The sequence below is a fragment of the Hemiscyllium ocellatum genome, chromosome 34, assembly GCF_020745735.1.
Source record: "Hemiscyllium ocellatum isolate sHemOce1 chromosome 34, sHemOce1.pat.X.cur, whole genome shotgun sequence".
Classification (NCBI taxonomy): domain Eukaryota; kingdom Metazoa; phylum Chordata; class Chondrichthyes; order Orectolobiformes; family Hemiscylliidae; genus Hemiscyllium; species Hemiscyllium ocellatum.
Window position 1 is genome coordinate 36,114,309 of NC_083434.1, and position 19,094 is coordinate 36,133,402.

A 19,094-nucleotide genomic window follows, 5' to 3' on the forward strand; every position below is an offset into this window, starting at 1 on the left:
AAAGTCCTGCCTCAAAGAGTTAACATCAGAGATGGAACATCCTATCGGAAAGATGTTGTGAAACTTGAAAGGGTTCAGAAAAGATTTACAAGGATGTTGCCAGGATTGGAGGATTTGAGCTATAGGGAGAGGCTGAACAGGCTGGGGCTGTTTTCCCTGGAGCGTCGGAGGCTGAGGAGTGACCTTGCAGAGGTATAAAAAATCATGAGGGGCCTGGATAGGATAAATAGTCAAAGTCTTTTCCCTGGGATTGGGGAATCCAGAACTAATGGGCATAGGTTTAGGGTGAGAGGGGAAAGATATAAAAAAGACACCTAAGGGGCAACTTTTTCACGTAGAGGGTGGTACATGTATGGAATGAGTTGCCAGAGGATGTGGTGGGAGCTGGAATAATTGCAACATTTAAGAGGCATTTGGATGGGTATATGAATAGGAAGGGTTTGGAGGGATATGGGCCAGGTGCTGGCAGGTGGGACTAGATTGGGTTGGGATATCTGGTTGGAGTGGACAGGTTGGACCGAAGGGTCTGTTTCCATGCTGTACATCTCTATGACTAAGTTGAACAAATGATTGGACATCTTGGAGAAAACATTTCCTATGACAGAATTCCTTCAAATTCAAACCCACAGTTGAATAAGTTGTATTTTACCAAAACACACAACATATTTTAGAAAATGTTGGACAATTTAAATTCTTGAAAGAGAATGTTCAGCATTCAAGGGAATCTGTGGTGCTTTCATTAAGCATCTTTCATTAATGAAAGCATCTGTGCAAATAGTAGAAAATGTGACTGTGGAGATTTATAATCGTAATTCATAACAGTCGGAATTAGAGTTGGAATTGTTGATGAGTCTTAAGTTTCCCAAAGAAGATCTGATTTCAGAGAAAGCTATATAGGTGGTGCTGAAACAGAAACCAGGAATGATTGCAGCCAAACCCTCAGAGGTGTTGGGTAAGTATCAGACTCTATCCATGTTATAAGATTTAAACAATCCAAAGATGTAGGGTAAACCAGTTGGGAGATTCAGCCAAACAGCAGATATCAAGAGCCAGTGTCACTGCTGTGAAGTGACAAAGTTGATTGATGAGGAAAGGGCTGTAGATATCATATACATGGACTTCAGTAGGCGTTTGATAAAGTTCGAGAGTGTGGTGCTGGAAAAGCACAGCAGGTCAGGCAACATCTGAGGAGCAGGAGAATCAATGTTTTGGGCAGAAGCCCTTCATCAGGAATTAATAAAGTTCCCAATAGAAGGCTTTTGGAGAAAGTGAAGTCGCATAGGATCCAAGGTGTACTATCTAGATGGGCAGCAGGAGACAAAGAGTAGCAGTGGAAGGAGTTTCTCAAAATGGAGAACTGTGACCAATAGTTTTCCACAGGGATCCGTGTTGGGACCACTGATATATATATATATAAATGATCTGGAGGAAGGTATAAGTGGTCTGATTAGCAAGCTTGCAGATGACACTAAGATTGGTGGAGTAGCAGATAGTGAAGGGGACTGTCAGAGAACATAGCAGAATATAGATAGATTGGAGAGCTGGACGGAGAAATGGCAGGTGGAGTTTGATCCAGGCAAATGTGAGGGAATGATTTTGGAAGATCCAATTCAAGAGCGAACTATACTGTATGTGCAAACGCCCTGGGGAAAATTGATGTACAGAGAGATCTGGGTGTCCAGGTCCATTACCCTGAAGGTGGCAATGCATGTCATTAAAGAGGTCAAGAAGGCATATGGCATGCTTTCCTTCTTTGGATGAGGTCTTGAATACAAGAGTTGGCAGTTGTCATGTTACAGTTGTCTGGGACTTTGGTTCGACCACATTTGGAATATCGAGTACAGTTCTGGTTGCCAGATTACCAAAAGGATGTGGATGCTTTGGTGAGGGTGCAGAGGAGGTTCTCCAAGATGTTCCCTGGTATGGAGGGCACTAGCTATGAAGAGAGGTTGAGTAGATTAGGATTATTTTCATTAGAAAGACAGAAATTGAGGGGGGACTTGATTGAAGTCTACAATATAATGAGAGGTACAGACAGGGTGGATAGCAAGAAGCTATTTCCCAGAGTGGGTTTCTCAATTACCAGGGGTCATGACTTCAAGGTGAGAAGGGAAAAGTTTAAGAGAGATATGCATGGAAAGTTCTTTACGCACAGGGTGGTGGGTGCCTGGTTCACATTGCCAGCAGAGGTAGTAGAGGCAGGCATGATAGCGCCATTTAAGATGCAAAAAGACAGATAGATGAATAGGCAAGGAGCAGAGGGATACAGATCCTTAGAAAATAGGTGGCAGGTTTAGATAGAGGATCTGGATCAGTGCAGGCTTGGAGGGCCTTCGTTCTTTGTTCAATAGATTGGCAGTGACCAACTATGACAAAGGATGCCGCATCAGTCAAACAATAGGTCACTTCCTGAAGATGTGCAGGAGTAGGTTGCAGTTTTAGACCAGGCAAAAGCCAAATGCTGACACATAAAGTTGACAATGTAATAGAACCAGCAACATTGGGAAAGATACCCAGTGCATTCCTAATGGAAATTGGCGATCCAACCTGCTCAGAACATGTTTGTGTTCAGATCTGGTATTGCATTAATTTTATTTGATGCATGAGAATGTGGATGTCTTCTGAACTTGAATGCCATTGCTGAAGAAACAAAAGTTATAGCCTTCAGAGATGAAACCACATGGTCTGGGTAGTATAAAGCTTAGAGATATGCTACTGGCCCAAGTGATTGGCATGGCAAGCAGAACCATGATCTCCTGTGTCCCATGAGAGTAAATGGCATCCATTCTCCCACTGCCAGCTCACACGCACAGGGGCATCATGGTCTGCCAGTGCACAGGCATCTACCTCATAACCAGGCATAGCCTGGAAACATAGAGAGGCTAAAACCTTGTGAGTTCATAGCTACATGATCCTCTCAAACTACTGACCCTTTCTAGACATTGTGCATCCCACTCACTCACTGGGGATAGTTCACCCCCACCAGGTAGGATTACACCCCTAGGAGGAGAAAGTGAGGTCTGCAGATGCTGGAGATCAGAGCTGAAAATGTGTTGCTGGAAAAGCGCAGCAGATCAGGCAGCATCTAAGGAACAGGAGAATCGACGTTTCGGGCATAAGCCCTTCTTCATTCCTGAAGAAGGGCTTATGCCGAAACGTCGATTCTCCTGTCCCTTGGATGCTGCCTGACCTGCTGCGCTTTTCCAGCAACACATTTTCAGTATTACACTCCTACTCCCATTCACATCACACTCAGTCCTTTTCTTTACCTCATTGCAGGAGATATACCCAACCATATTGAGAGAGCCAGGCAGGGTGGGGTTGGAGGTGATGAACATGAAAGTTCTCACTCCAGTGGAGGTCAGGGCATTTGATCTGGTCAGCGAAGACCGTGACATTTCCTGTTGTGGTCCAGAGACACAAACAGTGAATAACTTTACACTCTGCTCTTCTCAGATGAGCACCAAGGCAAACTCATTGTGCTGCACAAACTTCCCACCAACTTCATTAAGTAATTCCTTCTCTTCTTCCGCCCCACTAGTGCCAGCCAACAGCAGATGCAGAGCAAGAGGCTGTACCCTGAGGAGGAAGCCTTAAAGGGCGCACTGGCAAGGGATTCATCTGCATCCTCCACTCGCTCAGCGGCAAAGACCCCAGTGAGTACTCAGGCTAAACTCAGGGAACAGGCTGGTGAACATATCACTGATGCATATCCAGAACTTGTAGAGGAAGATACCCTCAGCTTTGTAGAAGGCCAAGTGTATCCATAAGCCTTGCTCTAAAGCAGCTGGGATACAGTGAGCAATTCCACCACTGTGTGCTTTTGTAAGTGTACATGGAAATTCCTGATGAAGAACTTATGCTCGAAACATCTCCTCGGACGCTGCCTGAGCAGCTGTGCTTTTCCAGTGCCACGCGTCTTGACTCTGATGTCTAGCATCTGCAGTCCTCACATTCTCCTACGTTGAAATATTCCCAGTGCCAAAGACATGTCTGGCCCATCAGAGAGCCCAACCCCAGGTGAATATTACCATGTTGTCCCACAGCCTGGCAATGCACATTATGCAGCTTAAACCCTCAAACTCCCTGCAGTGCTGCAGAATACAATGAGCCCTCACTGTATCCTCACAATGTCTAAGCATCCTCACTGATAATGCCACCAATACTATGGGCAATGAATGGGGATTGATTCACTCCATTGAAGCTCCACAGTTATGGTAAGTTGACATGTGATTTGGCCACAGTCCATCTCATAGATTCAATGAGACGCCGCCATCCTCCAATTCTCAGGCAATGGATTGACCTTTTCTTCCTGAAAGCTGGAGATATGTGACAGATTCCGCCATTGCTCCCATAAGGTGAGGGGGTTCAACTAAACATCTCAAGTGCTGGTTCCAAACCTCTCCGCCAAACCTTATCATTATCCTAAGTGTCCTCCTGAATCATCTCTACTGCCTTGACTGGAATCCCGATTTTACCAGTCTGTGAGTTCCCTGATGCATGAGGGACTCTCAAATCACCCACTTTGCTGATGATGGGAGCGGTTCCAAAGAACATGATTGAAATGCAGCTCATCCTTTCAACGGTTCAAGATAGTCCACATCTTTGACTTTGGAGAAGCTTCTCATATTGGGACAATGAGATGACCACAAAATCTGGGAGAGTGCAAGTGAAGATATACGTTGGTGAAAGTGCAGGTTATATCCAGTGATTGAATATCCATGCCACTGAGTGCTCAGTAGCACATTTAAAGTCAATATTTTATTGCATAGATAAATCAAATAGAAAAACCACTCAATCCTTAAGTAGTGTGGCACTCAGTAAGAGGGCTGACAACCAACTGTGCAAATGAAATATTAACAACATAAAAATTGATCAACCAACTCCATCATCCTGGAGGCTGTGACAATTAAGTTGTCTCTGGCCTCTCTGGCTCCATTGACCATTGCTGTGTCTTCCCCTCAGATGGTCATTACGTCCCTTTTTATCCTCCTCCTCAGAGCATTCGTCTCACTCCCACATCTTCTCTCCAGACAACCCATCCCACTTTCTTGGCAAATGAGAAGGAGGGTACAGCACACCGCTCGGGTGTGGGACACACCATCTGTCATAGGGTTGCCCTGCCTGAATGATCCAGAAACCTCACCTCCAGGGGTCCTCTGCTGTCTTCCACCCTGCCTCTCATCGAAGCTTTGCCAGCTGCGGTCTGCCACTGCTCAGTCGCAAACTGGGAAATTAAAGTTAGTCACTTGTTGCAGAGTTACTCCTGCTTCCCCCTGCACCCATCCTTGGATATGCAAAGGGCCTTTGAAAGAGGCTGGCACCCACATACTATTCACTGTAATTCTATCCAGTACTGACCTGCATTATCAGGCTTTAAACACAGTACTACAGACGCTGGAAATCTGATTTAAAAACAGAAAGTGCAGGAGAAGCCCAGCAGTCTGGCAGCATCCATGGAGAGAGAGAGAAGCAAAGTTTGTGCTTTAAGTGACTCTCCTTCAAGACTCTCTTCCAGTTTTCAAGCAGCTGGCATAGGGATGAGATGATGACTCGGCATTGAGAGTCATCTTCTACACCACGTTTCACTAGTTTTGCAGATAGCTGCAGTTATTGCTGTAGATCCTGTTTCAGGCAAGAGCTCTCCTTTGACGTGGGAGCCTCCTGCTGCTTCTCCCTCTGCAATAGCTGTTGCTGCAGCTACACATGACTCTGTTAATATCTGCATTGATTCCTCTGCAGGGCACTCACAAGGTGAACTGTTGGTTTCACCTCTGCCATGGAGTTTAAGATTATCAGATCGGCCAAGGTCTCATCGAGAGGCAGAGCCATTGACCTGATGGGCTGAATTGCCTACTCCTGCTCCAATGTTTTACGGGGGAAATCTTGAAATGATCAGGTTTCAAAAGGACTTGGGGGCTCAGGTGAATAACACTTTAAATAAAGCAGCGTGGTGGCTCAGTGGTTAGCACTGCTACCTCACAGCACCAGGAGCCCGGGTTTGATCCCAGCCTCGAGTGACTGTCTGTGTGGAGTTTGCACATTCTCCCTGTGTCTGTGTGGGTTTCCTCCAGGTTCTCTGATTTCCTCCCACAGTCCAAAGATGTGTAGGTTAGGTAAATTGTCCATAGTGTTCAGGGGTGTGTCGGTTAGCTGCATTAGTCAGAAGTAAATGTAGAGTAAGAGGGTAGGAACATGGGTCTAACATATGAGGAACAGCTGAGGATCCTGGAATTGTATTCATTGGAGTTTAGATGATTAAGGGGAGACTTAATAGAAACTTACAAGATAATACATGGCTTGGAAAGGGTGGACGCTAGGAAATTTTTCCCGTTAGGCGAGGAGACTAGGACCTGTGGACACAGCCTTAAAATTAGAGGGGGTCAATTCAGAGCAGAAATGCGGAGACATTTCTTCAGCCAGAGAGTGGTGGGCCTGTGGAATTAATCGCCGCAGAGTGCAGTGGAGGCCGGGACACTAAATGTCTTCGAGGCAGAGATTGATAGATTCTTGATGTCACGAGGAATTAAGGACTACAGGGAAAATGCGGGTAAGTGGAGTTGAAATGCCCATCAGCCATGATTGAATGGTGGAGTGGACTCGATGGGCCAAATGGCCTTGCTTCCACTCCTATGTCTTATGGTCTTATGGTCTTATGGGTGGGATACTCTTCGGAGGATCGGTCTGGACTTGTTGGGCCAAATGGCCTGTTTCACCCTGTAGAGATTCTTTTTATTCTGCCACTTCTATGAAAAATATTATGGGCAAGTTAGGGATGTAACCGAAAAGGTGAACAGAATGTTGCTGGCCATTGTTTCTAGGGGACTAGATTACAAGGAGGTTGGTGCCACGCTCCAGCTCCACAAAGCCCTGGTTGGACCACACCTGAGGAAGGGTAGATTGGCGTTGAAGGATATGCAGTGGGGACTCACCAGAATGAGATCTGGCCTTGAGGAGTTAAATTATGAGGAGACACTATAGAATTTAGGGCTGTGTTCCCCAGAATGTAGAGGGCTAAGGAGTGTTTTGGTCAAAATGTTCAAGACATTAAGGTTAAATGGAGGGAGAAATTATGCCTGTTGGTATAAGAAGGTCTAGAGCTACTGGCATAGTCCAAAAATTCAGACCAGAAGCTGTGAAACTATTGTTGTGTTGCTATAGTCTTATCAGACCATAGGGACTGCTCTCTCATTAGAGAGAAGTGACTGGAGATGGTTTAACCAGAGGGCCACCAGACCTCAGGTGGGGGAAAGAGGTGTCCTTCATGGTAACATTAAGCCAGTGATGGGAATTGAACCCATGCTGTTGGTATCACACTGCTCTCTAAACCGACAACCCACCCAACAGAGCTAAACTGATTCTCTTGGATTGTAATTAGAAACAGTCAAATTATGGGAGATCTTTGAACCCAATTCTGCAGACAGTGAATGCCAGATCAATTGCTAAATTTGAATGGGAAATGAATCGACTTTTACTAATTGTGGACAGGGCAGGAGAAAGCATATAGAGGTGGGGGATGGGGGGAGAGTTCGATGGGCAACTATTTGGGCACTCATAGACGGGTGTCCCTCCACACCAACTCTTCCTGCTCCAGTCACCAGAATTTACGAGGTGGCCTCACACCACATGTTTATTCCTAGTAACAACAGGAGAAGACAATCAATTGACCATCTGCAGATTTCAATTGGCACATGCATAAGTTGGCGACCTCCCTTGCCATTGGTAAAATACCCAGGTAAGGGGGCGTGGAGTAGATGATGGGTACAGTACTGCTGCCCAAGTCCCCTGTAACACCCCACCTGCTACCCTGCCTCTTGGGTGGGGGCTGCGAGTGAGGGGACCGTAAAGTTGAATCTTAAAATGTAAAAGCTATATGGGGCAAAGGTGGGAGTTAAATTGCAAATCACTCATGATCTCATTGAATTGCAGATGGTCTCAAGTAGGTAAATCACCTCCTGATTCATTTCTCAGTTGTTATGTGTTGATTCAATGTGTGTCACATTTATTAATTATGGTGTTCGATTTGGCAACCCTTCTTAAAAGTTTTGAGCTCGTCGTGAACAATATAGTCAAAGTGACTTTCTCCCTTTTAGCACTTGCATCAGCAACACTGCACTCAGCTGGACCACTGCTCTGAGGGTTTGATGCAACAGCAGTGACTCATCTGAAGAAGGCATAAGGCTGGCTCATGAAGAACAGGATAAGTACAAACTTAGATCAAAGTCCTGTCATGACGTTGATCTGCTGTAGGATCTTCAACCACACATTCAAATTCAAAATAACTTTCTGCTAAAACACCAAAGTCAAAAGGAAGGCAGTTTCAGCTAATAGGATGTGATGACAAATATAAATATTTATCAGTACCGACCAGAATTTGGTTACATAGTGAACAAGCTCTTGCCTTATTGTTTCCAGTCCAATCCTGAAGTGTGGATTTGTCAAAATGAATACAACTTTGTTGTAAATAAAAGTTCAGAAGTAAAAGTGCAGTGAATACCGAAGAAGGTTACCTCAGATTACAATGGGATATTGATTAGATGGGCCAATGGGCTGAGGAGTGGCAGATGAAGTTTAATTCTGATAAATGCAAGGTGCTGCATTTTGGGAAAGCAAAGCAAAGCAGAACTTAAGAGACTTAATGGTAAGGTCCTGGGGAGTGTTGCTAGACAAAGAGATCATGGAGTGCAGGTTGCTAGTTCCTTGGAAGTAGAGTCACAGGTAAATAGGATAGTGAAGAAGGCTTTAGGTGTGCTTTAGGAATTGGAAGGCCATGTTGCAGCTGTACAGGACATTGGTTAGGCCACTTTTTGGAATATTATGTGCAATTCTGATCTCCTTCCTATCGGAAGGATGTGTTGTGAAACTTGAAAGGGTTCAGAAAAGATCTACAAGGATGTTGCCAGAGTTGAAGGATCTGAACTAAAGGGAGAGGCTGAATAAACTGGGACTGTTTTCCCTGGAGCATCGCATGCTGAGGAGTGACCTTACAGAGGTTTATAAAGTCACAAGGGGCATGGATAGGATAAATAGACAAGGTCTTTTCCCTGAGGTGGGTGTATCCAGAACTGGAGGCCATAGGGTGAGAGGGAAAAAATATAAAAGGGACCTAAGGGGCAACCTTTTCACGCAGAGGGTGGTACATGTATGGAATGAGTTGCCCAAGGAAGTGGTGGAGGCTGGTACAATTATAGCATTTAAAAGGTAACTGGATGGGTATATGAATTGGAAGGGTTAGAGGGATATGGGCCAAATGCTGGCATATGGGACTAGATTAGATTGAGATAACTGGTCGGCATAGATGAGATGAACTGAGGGGTCTGTTTCCGTGCCATACATATCTATGACTTTATGACTCTATCACTCTCACTTTTCCAAGTCCAACAATTAACAGCGTTTAATGATATTGCGTGTTGCGTGACTCTTGTTCTTGGAAGTGAGGAGTAATCATTCAAAGCTGTCAACACCATTTAAAGCAGGATGTATTTTTGTTTCAAGTCCTAACCTCTTTTTATGGAAGAAAATGATAAATAGACATACAACTTTTGTTTTCATGCTTGATCATATATTTAGAGAAGTCCAATGAAGTTGTTAGAAACGGAGCAAGCTGAGGACTGAGAACAGCTTAGAATTCAACAAAGGAGGACCAAGAGGTTGCTTAAGGGGGGGGGGGAGGCAAAATAGAGTATGAGCGTAAACTTGCATGGAACATGATAGCAGACAGTGAGAGTTTCTTCACATGTGTAAAGGGAAGGGAGGCAATGGGCTCCTGCTCCAGAGATCCAGATAATGTTTTAGGGACATGGGATCGAATCCTCCATGGCAGATGGTGGAATTTGAACTCAATAAGAAAAAAGTCTGGAAATAAGAACCTAATGAAAACACTGAGTTGTTTATGGGAAAACCCCCATCTGGTTCATTAATGTCCTTTTGGGAAGGAGCCGTCCTTACCTGGCCTGGCCTACATGTGACTGGAAACCTACTGTAGTGTGGTTGATTCTTAACTACACTCATAGAATCCCTACAATGTGGAAACAGACCATTTGGCCCAACAACTCCATACCAACCCTCCGAACAGTATCCCACGCAGACCCATTCCCCTACCCTATTACTCTACATCTCCCTTGACTGATGCACCTGACCGACACAACCCTGAACACTATGGGCAATTTAGCATGGCCAATTCACCTAACCTGCACATCTTTGGACTGTGGAGGGAGACTGGAACACCCAGAGGTACAAACTCCTCACAGACAGTCGCCCAAGGCCAGAAGTGAACCTGGGTCTTTGGCACTTTGAGGCAGCAGTGCTAACCATTGAGCCACCGTTCTTCCCCTAAGTACACTCTGGGCAATTAGGGATGGACAATAAATGCTGTCTAACCAGCCACACCCTCATCCCATGAATGAATAATGATTGACACAAATTGATGAAGTCCCCTTACTGCCCTAAAATGGAAGAATTAATAATGGGGAGAAAGGAAATGGCAGAATAATTAAACCAACTGCTTTAATTATATCTTTACAAAAGAACCGCAAGCAACTTTCTGAAAATATTACAGAAGCAAGTGATTCTAGGGAAGGAGGAATTGAAGGAAATTAGTACCAGATACAAAAAAAAGTTTAGGAATAATTAATGGGACTGAAAGCTGATAAACCTGCAAATGCTGCAAATAGTCTACATCCAAGGTGGTAAAGGATGTGGCCCATGGAAGTATTGGATGAGTTGGTTGCCACCTTCCAAAATTCTATATGATCTAGAACAGTCCTGGAAGATTAGAGAGTGGCAATTGTAATCCTGCTATTGAACGAAGAAGGAATGGAAAAAATATTGGGAATTATAGAGTACTGAGCTTAACGGCAGGTTGAGTGGGCAAATGTATTGCAATATAATGTGGATAAATATGAAGTTGCCCATTTCAGTTGGGAGTACAGGATGGCGGAGTATTATTTAAATGCTGATAGTTTGGGAAAGATTGATGTGTAAAAGGGCCTGTGTGTCCATCTACACTGTTCATTGAAAACAAATATGCACATGCAGCAAGCATTGAGGAAGGCAAATGGTATATATTTTTCTTATTCTTTCACAAGATGAAGACATCGCTGCGTAGGGGAACATTTATTGTCAGTTTTTAATGCCCTTAGAGCAGTTAAGATTCTATGACATTGTAATGAGTCTAGAGTCACATGTAGGCCAGACCGGGTAAAGATGGCAGATTCCCTTCCTGGAAACACAAACCACACCAGCTGCCAAGGTGGGACTCAAACACTCACCGAGAATTCTGGGTTACTAGTTCAGTACTGCTCCACTGCTCCCCTTTTGGCCTTCATTCAAGAGGATTTGAATACGGAGACAAGGAAATCTTCTTGTAGCAGTGCTAGGCCTTGGTGGGACAACACGTCATGTATTGTGTGCAGTTTTGGTCTCCTTAACCAAGAAAAGATACACTCAGAGCCATAGAGAGTAGTCATAGAGTCATAGAGATATACAGCATGGAAACAGACCGTTCGGTCCAACCTGTCCATGCCGACCAGATATCTCAACCCAATCTAGTCCCCTTTGCCAGCACTTGGCCCATATCCCTCTAAACCCTTCCTATTCATATACCCATCCAAATGCCTTTTAAATGTTGCAATTGTACCAGCCTGCCAGCTCATTCCATACATGTACCACCTCTGCGTGAAAAAGTTGCCCCTTAGGTCCCTTTTATGGTTTTAACCGCATGCCTTAAAACCTACAACCTCTGGTTCTGGACTCACCCACCCCCAGGGAAAAGACCTTGTCTATTTATCCTATCTATGCCCCTCATGATTTTATAAACCTTTATAAAGTCACCCCCTCAGCCTCCAACGCTCCAAGGAAAATAGCCTCAGCCTATTCAGCCTCTCCCGAGAGCTCAAATTCTCCAACTCTGGCAACATCCTTGTAAATCTTTTCTGATCCCTTTCAGGTTTCACAACATCTTTCCGATAGGAAGGAGATCAGAATTGCACGTAATATTCCAAAAGTGGCCTCAGCAACGTCCTGTACAGCCGCAACATGACCTCCCAAGTCCTGTACTCAATGCTCTGACCAATAAAGGAAAGCATACCAAACGCCTTCTTCACTATCCTATCTACCTGTGACTCCACTTTCAAGGAGCTATGAACCTGCACTCCAAGGTCTCTTTGAAAGGGAGTGCAATGAAGGTTCACCCAATTGATTCTTGGGGTGGCAGGTTTGTCACATGAGGAGAGACTGGGTCAACTGCGTCTGAATTCATTGCAGTCCAGAAGAATGGGTGGGATTTCACTGAAACATATAAAACCCTGACAGGGCCAGACAGACTGGATGCAGGGATCATGTCTCCCCGACCACGTTGTAGGGAGGAGTCAAGCCTTGGAATATGCAACGAGCCATTTTAGACTGAGATGCAGAGAAATGTCTTCACTCTGAGGGGGACGAGCCTGTGGAAGTCTCTACCACAGAAGGCTGTGGAGCTTAAGTCAGTGAATATCTTTCAACAATAAATTGACTGAGGCTGCAGGAATCAAGCAGTGTCGGGTTTGGAGGGGTGGCGGGTGGCGCAGGGGGAGTATGACATTGGGATAGAGGATCGATCATAATTGTGTTGAGTGGTAGAGTGGACTCGATGGGCTGAAAAGTCTACTGCTGTTCCTTGTTTTATGTTTCTGTCATTGACAGGGGAAAACCTTGCATTAAATTTTGTTGGGGATCATAGAAACATATTAAAAATCGGAGCAGGAATAGGCCATCCGGCTGTTCAAGCCTGTTCCACAATTCAATCTGATCATGACAACTCATGCTCCTGTTCCTGCTTTTCCCCCCACACCCTTCGATTCGTTTAGCCCCAAGTTCTGTATCCGACTCCTTTTGAAATCATACAGCATTTTGGCCTCAATTGTTTTCTGGGTGAAGAATTATCTCCATGTCTCAGTCCTGAATGGTTTACCCATATCCTTAGACTGTGACCTGTGGTTCTGGACTCCCTGGTCATCAAGAACATCCTTTCTGCATCTACCCTGACTTTTAGAAATTGGTCCTTTCCATTTGAGACCAGCTGCGTTGCAAACCGGGGAACTGCCCCAAGCTCATGAAAGTGAAGACACAGCCTTTGTGTCATGCATTCTTGGGAAATGAGTGGCACTGGCAAAGATTTCTTGTGCGCCCCTAAATACCGTTGAAAATGTGATGGTGAGCTGCCTTCCTGAACCACTACAGTCCATCTGGTGTTGGTGCACTTTCTGTAAGGAAGTCTCGTCACCACAACAATGAAAGTACCATAATTCTACATCCTGGTGCCAAATGACATAGAGGGAAACTCAAATGTGTTGGTATTTATTACATCTGCTGTCCTTGTCCATCCAGGTAATAGAGGTCACAGATTTGGAAGGTGCTGTTGATAGAGATGTACAGCACTGCAACCAGACCCTTCAGTTCAACCTGTCCATGCCAACTGCTGCAGTGTATCTTATAGCTGGTACAAGAGGGCATGATTCATTCCTTAATGCCAGGGCTTAATTTTTGAATTTGTACTTGGCCACACAAGCTCACATTCATAAAATCTACCCTATGGTTTTCTTGTGTTTGTCAATGTGATCTTAATATACGGCTTGCATTTGTGATGGAGCCACACAGAAATACTCATTCCTTGATAAGTAAAGATGCCTTGGACTAAGGGAGACACTACTGAACAGTCTCTAGCCTGGCAGTAAAGCTCACTTTAATCATGTTAGCCATCACTAGAGGTTGGCGTTCTGCGATCTGACTACAGATATTAATCTCTTTCTGACTGGGGCTGACATTTCTTGTGGGCATCGGAAACAAAGATATTCTCGACATGCTCCAGTGATGAAGACAAAGCACAAACCTCTCTGAGTGTGGAGGGGGAAGACCTCCGCAAGGATGCAGTTGGACACGTGTGCAGCATGTCAAGGCTTGTATATCCCCATAGAAATATTCGGAGCAGTCTCTGATAGCCCTCCAATCCCAATTCCATTCCAGAAGCTGCCTGCCTACAGGAGAGCCTGACAGGAGCAGGGGCAGCACTCTTGGGAAGTGGTCCTTAACGGAGGTGTCAGTGAGTTGGATTACCTTCCTGCTTCCTTACAAGGATTCCAATGAGACAATCGTCTGGAAAAGGACTGCAGTGGTGACATCAGAACAGCTATGTTCCTGCCTCCCCACCTCCCACTCCAAACCCCACTTCACAGGACCGGGAAAGATCGCCCCCTCCATGGAGCAGTTCTAAGTGCGTGGAATCTGCTATCTTTTGGACAATGTTTTGAACTGAAGCCCCATCTGTCCGCAGCACTCCAGATGGATTTCAAACAATCCACAGCCCCATGTCAAGGAACAGCAGAAATCTTGGTGGGAGAAAGCTCAACTGAGGCAATCAAGAGGGCGCCACACGCTACTTGGGATCGAAACAATGTGCACTGGTGTAGAGAAAACGGAGATTGATGCTCCTTTAATGAGCTGGTGCAGACATGATGACCTCATTTTGTGCCGTAACAATTCTGGGATTTTCCTCGATGTCCTGGCCAACATTAATCCCTCAAGTCAGAGGAAATGGTGGATGCAGGGAAAGTTACAACATGTAAAAGGCATTCGGACAGATACATGAATAGGAAAGTTTTAGAGGGATATGGGCCGGATGCAAGCAAATGGGATTAGTTTAATTTGTGTAGCCTGGTCAGCATGGATGAGTTGGACTGAAGGATCTGTTTCCATGCTGTATAACTCTATGACTCCAAGCAACTTCTTTGGGCTTTATTGCATTCTGCTTTAGGGAGTTGTTGCTTTTCCTACATTCAGCAATAGCTACACCTCAGAGTTCTTTATTGACTGTAACACCCTTTTGTGACATTTGGAGGTTCGAAAGGTACGATATAAAAGCAAGTATGTCCCTTTCAAGTAAAAATACAAGTCTGTGTCTCATGGTTGATATGAATCATGGCAAGTGTGTAAGACACTGAGGAAAATCAATACCAAGGGCTGAAAACAGCGTAAACCTTACAGCAGTATTGATTGTGTAAGAGGGAATGTAAAAAGGAGATGAGGAAAGCTAAAAGCAGACAAGAAATGATACTGGCAGGTAAAATAAAGAGAAATGTACAGTTATTTTATGCGAATATTGAGAGTAAAAGCATAATAAGAAAAAGAGTAGAGTCCATTAATGACCACAGCAGTGATTTGTGTATGGAGCCAGAGGATAGAGATTGAGTTCTAAATGAATACTTTGTGTCAGTGAAGGTCCGTGATACAACTAAAGAAATTAGCGTAGGCAGAGAGGAGGTTCTGAGTGATCTGGCAGGCCTAAAAAAGATAAATCTCCAGGGTCAGATGAAATGTATCCCAGGTCATTGGATGAGGCAAGGGGAGAAAATAGTTGGGCTACTGGCAATAATTTTCAATTCTTCTTGGCTACAGGAGAGCTACCAGCAGATTTAAGGACATCCAATGTGACACCTTTATTAAAGAAGGGAGCAATGATAAACGACAAAACTATGGGCCAGTCAGTCAAACCTTGATGTTAGGGAAACTATTAGAAGTGATTCTGAGGGACAGAATTAATTTGGATTTGGAGATGTAGAGATGAATCAAGAAAAGTCAGCAGGGTTGTGTTAAGAGGAGGTCCATGTCTGACCAACTTAATTGAATCTTTTGATGAGGCGACCAGGTGTGTAGATGAGGGTAACGCTTAGACTTTAGCAAGACTTTTGATAAAGTCCTGCATGAGAAACTGACTGCAAAGGGAAAAGCCCATGGATCCAAGGAAATTTGGCAAATTGGATCCACAATTGGCCGAGTGGCAGGAAGCAGAGGATGATTGTTTAGGGGTGTTTTTCTGTCTGGAAGGTGTGGGTCCATTGGGGTCCCACAGGGGTCAGTGTTGAGGCCCATGCTGTTTTTGTTTTGTATAGATGATTAGACTTGAATGTAGCTGGGTTGATCAGTAAGTTTGCAGATGACACAAAAATTCATGAGGTGGTGCATAGGGAGGAGGCTAGCCTTAGATTACAGGAGAGTGTAGAAGGCTGGTTAAATAGACTGATCAGTAACAAATGGAATTCAATATAGATAAATATGAGGCGATGCGCTTAGACAGGACAAACTAGGCAAGGGAATATATAATTAGTGGTAGGATCCTGGGAAACACCAAGGGTTAGAGGGAACTTGGTTTGCATGTACACCGATGCCTTAAGGTATCAGGTCAAGTGGATGAAGTGGTTAAGAAGACATATGGTATACTTGCCTTTCTTAGTCAAGACATAGAGTTTGAGAGCAGAAAGATTATGCGGAAATTGTTGGTTGGGACATAACTAGAGTACTGTGTGCAGTTCTGGAATCCACATGATAGAAGGGATGTGAGAGCATTGGGGACAGTGCGGAGGGGATTTCCCAGGTTGTTGCCTGGCCTGGAGAGTTTCAGTGATGAAGAGAGATTGGATAGACTGGGGTTGTTTTCCTCAGAGCAGAGGAGATTGATAGGGGTCATGATTGAGATGTAAAAGGTTAAGAGGGGCATAGATAGGATAGACAGGAAGAGACCTTTCCCCTTGATGGAGGGTTCAGTGACCAGGGGCATAGATTAAGGAAGAGGGCAGAAGGGTTAGAGGAAGATGTGAGGAAAATCTTTTTTTCACCCAGAGGCTGATGGGAATCTGGAACTCACAGCCTGTCAGGGTGGGAGAGGCAGAAACCCTCACAACCTTTGAACAATATTTAGATGTGCACTTGCGATGCCAAGGCATATAGAGCTATGGGCCAAGTGCTGGGAAATGTGATTAGAATAGTTAGGGGCTTGCTTCTAACTGGCACAGACGCGATCAGCCGAAGTGCATTTTTCTGTGCTGCAGATCTCTCTGACTCTGAACCAGGTAATTTATTAATGGGACCAGATTTTAATGTAATACAACAAATTCCTGAAGCTCATTTCTCTTTAGATGGGAGCTTTGCCAATAGTTGGACTCTTGAGGCACAATGGTAGTGTCATCACCTCTGTCCCAGAATGTGCTTGAGTTCAGGTCCCACCAGCTCCAGAGGAGTGTCACAGCCTGTCTGAAAAGTTTATTTAAGGGGAGCAGTGTGCATGCCTTGTTACTTACCCCTTCATTTTCTCGTTCGCTTCTATTTTGAACATTCAGGGAAACATAGAAAGCTGACAAGCTATCAGCAGAGTGCACGTTCTTACATATCATTATCCATGCTGCAGGCAGAAACCACAAGAAGCCCTGGTGCTTTCTGGGCTGATAGCTGGTTTTACAGCCAGCAGTATTTTAGTGCAATGAGGTCATGTGTTGCATTCAGAATGCATGGCAAAGCAAGGGAACAAAGAAGATGCAAAGTAAGCTTCCATCTTAAGATTGGTAGGAAGCCATCTGTTTTCAATCAACTAAGACATCTGGAAGCAGGAGAGTTGTTCAGATTTCCACCCTCCTCAGCAGGATCAGACTAAAGCCATCATCGCCCCCAGAATATTATCCATCCCGTTAGTTCGCCTCAGGGCATTGAGCAACTACTTATTGCTCTCCCAGATGTGAGTCTTAGAGAAATGTGTACCTGATCAAAGCAGGAGGATTACATGATCCTCACGGACTGGGCAATCATCCAGAACATCAAACCTCATGCAGTCTATTTCGGTGGCACTGACTGGTGTTCCAGGGAAAAGTCAGTCAAAAGCACAGCCAATCCAGCCAGGAAGACATCCCTTGAATTTGAATTACGGTTGGAGTGTTTCCTGTCTGTTGACCTGCTTCTGGCAAAATCCTACCAGCTCTGTGTCACAGTCGGAACGTTGTTATAATGGGGGGTGCAGGGAGGCTGAGGGGTGGGCATTGAGGAATGGAGCAATTCTATGGGTCTCTTGTTAATTTTGCAAAGAGAGCCTGGGAGAATGCTGTAAAGCTTTAGTAACTACCAGCAGGTGACACTGATTGCTGCTGACTCCCCGATCCCAAAGTAAAGATAAACCTGCAGAAACCCAGCAGGTCTGGCTGCATCTGTCAGCATTTCGAGTCCAGTGACTCTTCCTCAGAATCCACTAACCATTAACTCACTTTTTTCTCTCCATAGATGCTGAGTTTCTTCAGCACTTTCTGTGTCAGAGCTCTGATATCTGCAGTTCTTTGTTTTATTTTACTCTCCACTTCCAGCTCCTCATGATGATGTTGTCAATAATTGCCCTGCTTACTGTGGAACTATACCACACAGACAAGGTGGTCTCGACATCCATTACCCATCCATTATCCAGATACATATCCACTACTGATGCTCAGTACATGTTGAGTTCACTGTCTCTAGACTTGGGGTAATTCCAGCAACAATACAGTACTCCACTGGAATAAAGCAGAGGACAATTCCTGTTTTGGTTTGAATGATACCTGTCAGACATCCCTCCTTTTATCCCAAATGATGCTATATCCTATACGGGGATAGGGTGAATAGCCAAGGTCTTTTTCTTAAGGTGGAGGGCATCTGAAACTAAAGCACATAGGTTTAAGGTGAGAAGGGAAAGATTTAAGAAGGACCTGAGGGGTATCATTTTCAGGTAGAAGGCAGTATGTGTATGGAACGAGCTACCAGAGAAAGTGGTAGTCCTGAAGAAGGGTTACCCCCAAAACGTTGACTTCTCCACTTCCTGATGCTGCCTGGCTTGCTGTGTTCTTCCAGCCTCCTGCTCGTCTACCTTGGATTCCAGCATCTGCAGCTTTTTTTTTGTCTCTAACAGAGGAAGTGGTGGAGGCTGGTACAATTACAACATTTAAAAGGCATTTGGATGGGCATATGAATAGCAATGGCTCACTAATGGTAAGGAAAGGACCCAAATCAATCCTGTTTGAATATTATCTTTATGTTATCATTGGCACATGACTCCAACAGGTTAAAATTCACCAGTTTTCCCAAGTTAGGAGGACAATAGAATTTGCCCTCCATTGGGGACAGTGGAGATTCAATGATCCTGTTTAAACAAAGAGTCATTCAATTATGGACTTACATATTCTTCACAAGAGCAGTTCAAGACATCAGTTATACATTCAATAGTAGAGCATCAAGTGATACCTTGTAACACTGGAACCAATGGCTATCAGGGG